We start from the raw sequence: 10077 nt of genomic DNA on the forward strand, positions 1-10077 counted from the left end.
AAATTGTGAACAATAAGATAAAGGACAAAACCAACTGCCACTTCTGAGGGGCCAGGAGCAAAGGCAGGGTACTAAGCATACACCCTTCACACAGGACCATCAAAGGCTTGGTCAGACCACCTAAGCCATCCCTCCAACCCAACCCACAAATCTGCTACTACCCTCACCCCGTTTAAGGAACCAGCTTGCCCGTCTTTCTGCTCAGGGAGCAAGAGAACCTGTTACTTGTTTTCACTCCCTTGTACTTTAGCATGAGCTCCAATAAAGCTTTGCCTGAATTCTTCATCTAGTGTTTTAACAATTTCTATTGATTAAGGAGTCCAAGGACCCTGGTCAGTAACAGTGTGAGTGTACAAGAATGGCTCTGTCTTTTATTGTGTCTCCTTTCAAAATGAGGCTGTAGCTCTGGGCAGCCAGAACTCAGTGAATTGGAGAGCAAGCTGAGAGACCTCAGGACCTACTCTGGAGGTACAAATATACCCCCTTGTCTCACTTAAGGATTAGATTTCTGTTTACAAAACAACTCCTTGACCATAAGAGCAGAAACATGGGGCATTTTGCCAAGCCAGCTGGGCTCCAGGCTGCCTCTCTCAAATGGCCTGCTCTGACATGAGTCCCAAACCTTCTGCCATTTCCCATCCTTTTGTTGGAAGCACATGGCAGAGAGCAGCCCTGATTCAGGTCTTGTCCTAGGACTGGTAAATACCAGCTCCAAACTTTTTGAATTATCTGCTGTGCACCCTGCACTCTCAAATGTGAGTCATCTCAGCTGATCAGCCTACTTTCACTTCCTCATCCTTTTTTATTTTTATTTATTTATTTTTTGTCTTTTTGCCTTTTCTAGGGCCGCTCCCGCAGCATATGGAGGTTCCCAGGCTAGGGGTCTAATCAGAGCTGTAGATGCCAGCGTATGCCAGAGCCACAGCAACTTGGGATCTGAACCGAGTCTGCAACCTATACCACAGCTCACAGTAATGCCGGATCCTTAACCCACTGAACAAGGCCAGGGATCTAACCCATAACCTCACGGTTCCTAGTCGGATTCGTTAAACACTGAGCCACAACGGGCACTCCTCCTCATCCTTTTTTAAAAAAACATTTTCTAAGAAAAACTCTTTGCTAATCTCTCAGTAGATAACAGTTTACTTCTGTGGTTAGTAAATTTCCAGAACTTCAAAGATCAGATGTCTAGAAGAGTCGTTTTACCAGCAATAGAGGTGGCCCAGGTGAGGAGTTTCAAGCAGGTGTGTGGGTGGGTGAGGGGAGGTCCTACCTCACAGAGCTCCAAGGGGAGAGTGCTGGTGAGTGTGAAAACCCAGGTGCTCCTGGTTCCCACAGCAGAAGCCCTGGGGTACAAGTGTTCCCTTCTCAGTCTTTGTCCCCAGAAAGAAATCAGGAAGAGTGCAGGGACAGGGAATGTAACTCCTCATCCTGGAAGGGATCAAAGGGCCTAATCAGAGTTGGGTACCTCAAAGTTCTGGAATCTGACTGCAGTGGCTCAGGTCGCTACAGAGGCATGGGTTCTATTTTGCAGCCTAGCACAGTGGATTAAAGGATCCATCGTTGCCACAGCTGTGGCAGAAGTAGCAACTGCAGCTCATATTCAATCCCTGGCCTGGTAACTTCCACCTTCAGTCATTTAAAAAAAAAAAGAAAATGAAAAAAAGCTGGGTATCCCATGCAGCTTCTCCTGGTCTGAGGTGTGGCTGGAAAGACTCTCTGGCAGGAAGCTCTAGCACTCTGCATCCCACGGGTAGCCATCTTTCCCCCTCCCGTAGCACTCCCTTCATGTGTTTGCTGCCATGAAGCAGGTTTTTCAGAATAATGTTGCCAGGACCATGTTCACTTTAGCTTACCATCTTCACTGGCCAGGAGCCTTCATCCACTTCTACTCCTCTCTCTCCTTCCACCCCCACGTATCCCCCAGTGTCCCTCCTGACTGTGGACCTGGACAACTTTTAGTGTTTCTTCTCTTGCCTCATCTTTCTTTAAAGGTGAGCTAAGCAGACTGTGGAAGGTGAGGGAGCAGCATGAGCTCCAGCTCAGAGCACCTTGTTGTTCCTTCCTGCTCCTAGGCAACGGTAGCCAGTGCTCCCCCACAGGAGGACACCTGTTTTCCATCTTTTTTCCTTCCTCTTCCCCTTGAAGGTCTCAGTCCAGAGCAGTAAAGACCATGGCCAGAGAGCCTATTAGTAGTGGATGACAGCTTACCCAAAGATTGAGAAGGGTGAGAATTTAAAACTCTTACACAACCTGTTACCATGTAGCTATGGTAATAAGAAACCACCAGAACCTGTTTTCAACTTGTGTAATCACAGATCAGTAAAAATTCACCCCTGTGACCATGGTTCTAGTAGTCAGCTGATCAGCCCCAGATGCACATCAGCCACCACTCTTTTAGTAAACACTCTTGACTATGAAAACCCCCAAACTCTGAGCACTGTGAATCAGAAAACCCCACACAAGCCACTTTAGCTTTGCTTAAAAAGACAGTGTTTTATAAGCTCTGCACTTAAGCACACAACAAATTTAGCTTTCTGTCTCGATTTTTTTTGTTTTGTTTTGTTTTGTCTTTTTAGGGCCGCACCAGCCACATATGGAGGTTCCCAGGACAGGGGTCGAATTGAAGCTGTAGCCATCAACCTATGCCACAGCCACGCCAGATCTGAGCTGCATCTGTGACCTACACCACAGCTCATGGCAGCACCTGATCCTAGCGAGGCCAGGGATCGAACCTTCATCGTCATGGGTACTAGTCAGATTTGTTTCCACTGAGCCATGACGGGAACTCCACATCTCAGCTTTTAAGTGGTCATTTCTTCCTTCAGCAAGGACCTTTGTACAATAGATGAGGTCCCCCATGATCCAGGTTTCCTGGGTCTCTCTGCAGAGGCTAACATATACTGCAGAAGCCTGTAGAAGTCCTAGCCCTAGAAATCCTGGTCCTATCTCACTCTGTAGAAGTAATGAATATTGTCTGTGTTAATATTGCTAATTTCAGAATTGTTGATTTTCTCATTAACTGATTTATCTTTGGCTTATTGATTGAGCTATAAGGTAATTGATTTTAAAAGCTTAACTTTGGTGGTGAGCCTCCCATCCTTCTAAGAGTGGACCTGGGATTCTATTCCATTGCCTGGTCCTCAGCCCTGAAAGATGAGCTGTCCCACAGGGAGGATCGGGGATTCTGAGAGTCTCAGACGCAACTTCAGGGGGATTCGGCCTTCAGCTCCCCATGGGAAACACTTGAAGGAGAATCACCCTGGATGTCTGAGCAGGAGATAAGTGGAGAATGGAGCCAGGGATGGGGAAGAGTTTGGCCAATGTCCCTGGAAAAGGGACCTCAGGGAAATGGGCCACAGTGTCTCTGGATCAAGACTGTGTAACTGTTACAGCAGGCAGATAGCTAAGTATGAGCAGAAAAAGTGGGGCATAGGGCCAGGTGGCAGGAAATCATGCATCGTGTAAACAGCAGGGTCTGTGGGCAAAGGAAAGCAAGGACCACCATATTGACAGGACAGCACACACTTTAGAGTAATAAGTGCCCTGGAGGCAGATAAAGAAAAGTGGGAAAGGACTCGAATCTCCAGCATTCCAAAGTAACCTGTTGCCTCTTACGCCCTCATTACAATAAAATTACAATGAAATTAGCTATGCATATAAGAAGTACCCATCATGCACTGACCCCACGACACTTCTGATCAAAGCTGAGTAAGGACGAAAATCCCTCTTCTCTTCAGGAAGATGGAGCTGGAATGAAAATCAGGGAATACGACCCCCAAACCTCTCCTTCCCAACAAATATTCCACCAATTCTTTCGCATGGCCCTCAAAACTGGATGCCAAAGAAATGCAATGCAGTTGCTTGCCTCTTCCAGCCTCTCTTTAAGAGGTATATTTCTCACTTAAATAAATCCTCATTTTGCTTTCTCAGTTTCTGTCTGCCACCAGATAAGAACCTTCCCTTCCTTTGGGGAACAAAACCAGGCAAGCAGAAGGGGCTCAGGGGCAGTTCTAGAGACACTGCCTATCCTAGAGCAAGCAGCAAGTACACACCAAGGTGGGTTCCCAGACCTTGCAGAAAGCCCTTCCCGTGGAGGCGCTGGGTAAGGATGGCCTCACGGGATCTTCCTCTTCCTCTCTCACAGAGCCAGTCTCTCATCCTCCACTCAGACCCAAAAACAGCAAGTCAGACGGAACTCCCTTTGTAAACTCCCATTAGGCACTGGCCACTCCCTCCTAGTATCCCCTTTAAATCTCTATCATAGCACTCCGAGTGCTCTAGCCCTTATGGGATCAAAAGTGGGATGGTTAAGAGCACAGTGTCTAGAGCCAGACTGCCTGGGTTCAACCCTTAGCCCAGGTTTTCAGAATTCCCATTGTGGCTCAGCGGGTTAAGAACCCAACATAATGTCCCTGAGGATGCAGGTTCAATCCCTGGCCTCACTCAGTAGGTTAAGGATCCAGCGTTGCCACAAGCTGCAGTGTAGGTTGCAGATTCAGCTTGGATCTGGTGTGGCTGTGGTATAGACCACAGGTGTATCTCTAATTCGACCCCTAGCTTGGAAACTTCCATAGGCCACAGGTGTAGCCTTACAAAAAAAGAAAAAATAAAAAGAAATCTTAGCCCTGCTTCTCACCAGCAGCCTGATTCAACCTCAATCTGCCTCACTTTCCCCACCTATAAGATAATGATTATGATGGTTCTACTTCAGAGGGTTATTGTGTGGATTGAATGGCAGCTATAAGGGTTTGACACATCCTCAGTTATCTAAATGTTGGTGTTGGCTGTTTACTAGGAATAAATAATATAAATCTACCTCCTTCTAGACTGTAGACTTTCTACTCACTGTGACCTTACATGGTTTCTGTCTATGCCAAGTGCTTGGTGGGGTACCTAGTGCAGAGCTGACAGCCCCACCCAGTTGAATGGGTGGGTGGATCTGACTGCTTACACCTTTCTGCGACAGGACAGGTCCTTGAGGCCTCATCCAGGTTCCTTAGCTCTGCACTCACTTACAGGTATATGAAAAACTTTTATAAATGTGACAGCTACAAATGCAGACTGATTAAGTTTGTGGCGTGAGCAATCTGGGACGTCCCTGGGGGTGACATAAAACTATGGAAAGTGTAAAGTACCCCCCATCACACAGTACTACCTCCCATCCATCTAAAGCATAGTCGCCTTCCTGAAAGATTCAGTGTATACTATGGAAGCAAAAATGATATTTGCCTGCTTCCTTGTGACTAGGCCCATCATGTCCCAGTCAGCTGTCCTGGTTTGCACACGACTGAGGGGGCTTCTAGGATGCAGAATATTCAGTACTAAAACCAGGGCCAGTTGGTTGCCCTGCTTTACACTGTCACCAAGCAGGGCCCAAATGTATCTGAGGTACATTTCCTAAGAAGTTTTAGAAATGTGATCCCCCCCCACCACACACACACACACACACACACCAAGTAGAAGATGTTAACTACTTGATGACTACAGGCACATAGCTGCCTGGCCCCCTGGAGCCTAAGGATTGTTTCCTCACCATCAGCAAATCAAAGAATTGTGCACAAGCTGATTGCTTACTATGCAACTCCCCTCCATCACCTAGCTTTTAAAAATGCTTTGCAATTTTGGCTTGAGGAGTTTGGGACATTTGGGGTGCATGAGCCACCTGTCTCCATTCATGGCCCTACAATAGAATTTTCTCTGCCCCCAAATCGGATGTTTTGGTTTGTTTGGCCTCACTGTGCATAGGGCACATGAACTTGTGCAAACCATTTTGCTAAGCAGCCTAGGAGTCTGTGCCTGTGGCAGGAAAACCCCAGCCAGGGGCAGCCCCTTCTCTCACCCTTCAGCAGCTGCCAGAGTCCACTTCTCTTTGAGAATCTTGAAGGAATTTCCCTGATAGGCACTGGACACCCACAGCACAAGGCTGTTTGGGGATGTGAAACATCCAGAGCTGTGGTCCACAGTGGGTGTCAGCTGGGGGCAAGTTGCTCCAGCTAGTGCAGGCTGGAAATTTTCTCCACTCAATGTGGTCTTCTTCCCTTGCAGGAAGTGAGAGGATTTGGGTCCATTCTCTTTTGAGAGCTGGGCAAATCTGGAGGTTTCCTCCATTTGGGAGTGGAAGTGGAATTTTAGGCTATACCTTCTCTGATTTTATGTCTGGGTAATCATAGCTTATTTGTTGTTTGTATGTGTGTGTGTCAGTTTGCATTGGTCAACCGAGACATATTTGTTCATGGGGCTCGAGTGTGATGACACAAGTTGTCCTTCTCCATTGCATTGTTTTTTGCCAGTGGTGGAGCATTGGTTGGGATTTTCCCTGTGCAGTGGAGGGGAATCTCCCTTTTTGGAGCTAGGGAACTGTGATCCTGAGGGACTGTTTTGCATTGCATTTGTTTGCTTGATATTTGATAATATCTGCCATGATAATCAGAGCTCTCTTCCATCTTATAGTCCCCCTAGGTACATTAGGCAAAACTGGCAGATCCTGGTATGCAAAACTGGTATGATCCTAGAAAGAGAAAGATGATTTTCTTTTAATAGTACACAGCCACTGTATTCTCTAGACTCAAGAAAATTGGTTAAGATGAAACTCCGGAAATTCCAAAACTGGTTCTTTTAGAGAGAACCAGCTTGATGAAATACTTCTTTTCAGGATTCTGACCCTGAGAAAACAAAAATATCTCTAGGAGAAAGCTTGAAGTTAACTGAATAAATTTAACTCATTCCAACTGTTCTTTGTAAACTAGTTTATATTGTAATCTCTGATTCAAAACTGAGTTTTCTTTAAATGAAGCTATGAGATCTCTAGTATTGTTTATTTATATGCCTGTGTACACATTACACATATGAAATATCCCCACCTCTGGAAAGTATTATCAAAATTGAATTTATAAAGAGCTCTATTTAATTGACTTAAAAGTAAGCACTTACAAATTAAATATAGGGAGTTCCCGTCGTGGCTCAGTGGTTAATGAATCTGACTAAGAACCATGAGGTTGAGGGTTTGATCCCTGACCTTGCTCAGTGGGTTAAGGATCCGGCATTGCCGTGAGCTGTGTTGTAGGTTGCAGACACAGCTTGGATCCCGTGTTGCTGTGGCTCTGGTTGTAGGCTGGTGGCTACAGCTCCGATTCAACCCCTAGCCTGGGAACCTCCATATGCCACCGGAGCGGCCCTAGAAATGGCAAAAAGAAAAAAAAAATTAAATATAAAATAAGCTAGCCAAAATGAGTATCCAGTCCACGTGAATGGATAAATAGTAATATCTGGTATTAAGGTTAATAAATTTGTTGATCTAATTAATATAAACATGTCTTTAGAGTCATCGACATTATGAATAATACTTTTACTTCACATAGATGTAATGAAATTTAAAATCTTATTATATCTGTTACAAATTTTCCAACAAGAAAAATGACTTAGTATGATGAAATTTTTATGAATGCATTAAAAGCAAATGAGATAAAAACTTTTAGGTAAACTTTTGGAATAATTATGTTTTGAAAATGTCTATCTAAAATAATTTCTCCAAACTTTGTATTTACCTCTTCTTTTTCACTAGAAAGTAAGGCTTTTTTAAGAGTTGAGGATTCTAACTTAAACATGTAATTAAAGCTACTAAAAATAATAAAGGAAACATTTCACTATATAATAAAAAAGAAGGATATATATTTTGAATAAAGGAGTTTTATGCATTTAGGCTGAGATTATATTAAACTTGATTAAATGGATTTTGTTATTAAAAGGTTGGTGCAGGACTAGATTTGGTTCTCTTACCAGGGAACAAGTTTACTTAGAATACTGCTTTTGATAACAGATTGTGTGAACTTCCTTGCCTTTATGTGATCTGTATATATTTTTAAATATTCACAATCACTACGATTCTATCTGAGCTAATGTTTTTAAAACAGATTTGAAGTTCTGGGACCAGGGATTGAACTTGCACCATAGCAGGGACCCAGGCCATTGCAGTGACAACACCAGATCTTTAACCCTTTCCCACAAGGGTGGGACCCAAGCCACAAAGGAACTGTATAAAACTTTGATATTTTTCAATCCATCAATCCCACTCTTGGGCACATATCCAGACAAAAGTATAACTCAAAAAGACACATGCACCCCTATGTTCATTGCAGCACTGTTCACAATAGCCAAGACATGGAAACAACCTAAATGGCTATCAACAGATGAATGAATTAAGAAGATGTGGATACATATATACAATGGAATACTATGTAGCCAGAAAAAGAAAGAATTAATGCCATTTGCAGCAACATGGATGTGACTAGAGATTCGCATACTAAATGAAGTAAGTCAGAAAGAGAAAGACAAATGCTATATGATGTGGAATCTAAAATATGGCACAGATGAACCTATTTACAAATCAGAAACAGACTCATAGACATAGGGAGTAGACTTATGGTTGCCAAGGTGGAGGGGGAGGAAGTGGGATGGACCAGGTGTTGGGGTTAGTAGGTGGAAACTATTACATTCAGAGTGGATAAGCAATGAGGTTCTACTACATAGCACAGGGAATTATGTCCAGTCTCTTGGGATAGACCATGATGGAAGATGGAATGTAGGATTTTCTGCCATGGCATAGTGGGTTAAGAATCTGCCTGCAGTAGCTCAGGTCACTGTAGGGATGTTGGTTTGATCCCCAGCCTGGCACACTGGGTTAGAGGATCTAGTATAGGTAGCAGCTGTGGCTCAGACTCAATCCCTGGCCCAGGAACTTCCACATGCCATGAGTATGGCCATAAAGAAAATTTTTTTAAGTTAAAAAAAAAAAAGGAATGTGTGTGTGTGTGTGTGACTGGGTCACTTTACCATACAACAGAAATTGGCACAATATTGTAAACCAAATATGCTTTAATTAAAAAATGTAAAATTGGAGTTCCTGTGGTGGTTCAGCAGGCTACCAACCCAACTAGTATCCATAGAATGCAGGTTTGATTCCTGTCTCAGCAGGTTAGGGATCCAGTGTGCATGAGCTGTGGTATATAGGCCAGAAGCTGCAGCTCCAATTCAACCCCTAGCCTAGGAATTTCCATATGTCACAAATAAGGTGCTTAAAATAAAAAAAAAAATAAAAAAGAAAGAAAGAAAAAAGAAAAAGGGTGAATTGTAAGTGAGCTGGACCCTATGGTGTCTCCCTGGGGCAGGCCTGTCACCCATATCCTCCACTTTATTTAGTTCCTCTCTGAAGTACCTAGATAACAGTATCTGATGCACATTTTATGATGCCTCCTGGAGTTTAAGGATTATCCCACCATCAGCCAATCAGAGAATTGTGCACAAGCTAATCACTTACCCTGTGACCCCCAGTGCCTAACAAGCTTTTAAAAATGCTTTGCAATTTTGGGGGGTTTTGTTCACTTTTTAAAGTTTTGTTGTAATATAGTTGATTTACAATGCACAACAATTTCTGCTGTACAACAAAGTGATTCAGTTATACATATACTCATATTCATTCTTTTTCAGATTTTTTTTCCTATATAGATTATCGCAGAATATTAGGTAGAGTTCCCTGTGCTATACAGCAGGTCCCCATTGGCCCATCATTCTGATTTCAGAGACACTGCGGTGAGTGATGGTTTAAAGCAAGATCTTAATTCTCTGCTCAGGAATTGAAACTGGGCAGCCCGGATGAAAACCAGGAATCCTAGCCACTAGAACAACCAGAGGCTAAAAACAGAATTGCCTGATTCTTGCTTCCCCCACCCCCACCCTCATCCCCACCCTCACCCCCACCCCCTTGAAAGTAAGAATGTTTCAAGGAGGCAAAGACTGTAAAAACAGGTACAAACTTCATTGTTAGAAACATAGTACAACATATGGGAGAGCACACAGAAAGCTAGTCTATTTACCTAAGGCAGAACCCAAACAGTAATTACACACCCAAAGGAGAAGTGCAGATATGGTGTCCTCCTGAATAAGGAGCTTGCCAGAGAGGTGATTTAAATCACTTATATAGAATACTTCTTCCTGGTCTTTGTTTTCCTTTGGCCAATTATCTTGGTTTTCGGGGGGGTGTATTTTGGGGGGTTTTTTTGGTCACATCTAACCAGACCC

The sequence above is a fragment of the Phacochoerus africanus genome, chromosome 4 (genome assembly GCF_016906955.1).
Source record: "Phacochoerus africanus isolate WHEZ1 chromosome 4, ROS_Pafr_v1, whole genome shotgun sequence".
NCBI lineage: Eukaryota > Metazoa > Chordata > Mammalia > Artiodactyla > Suidae > Phacochoerus > Phacochoerus africanus.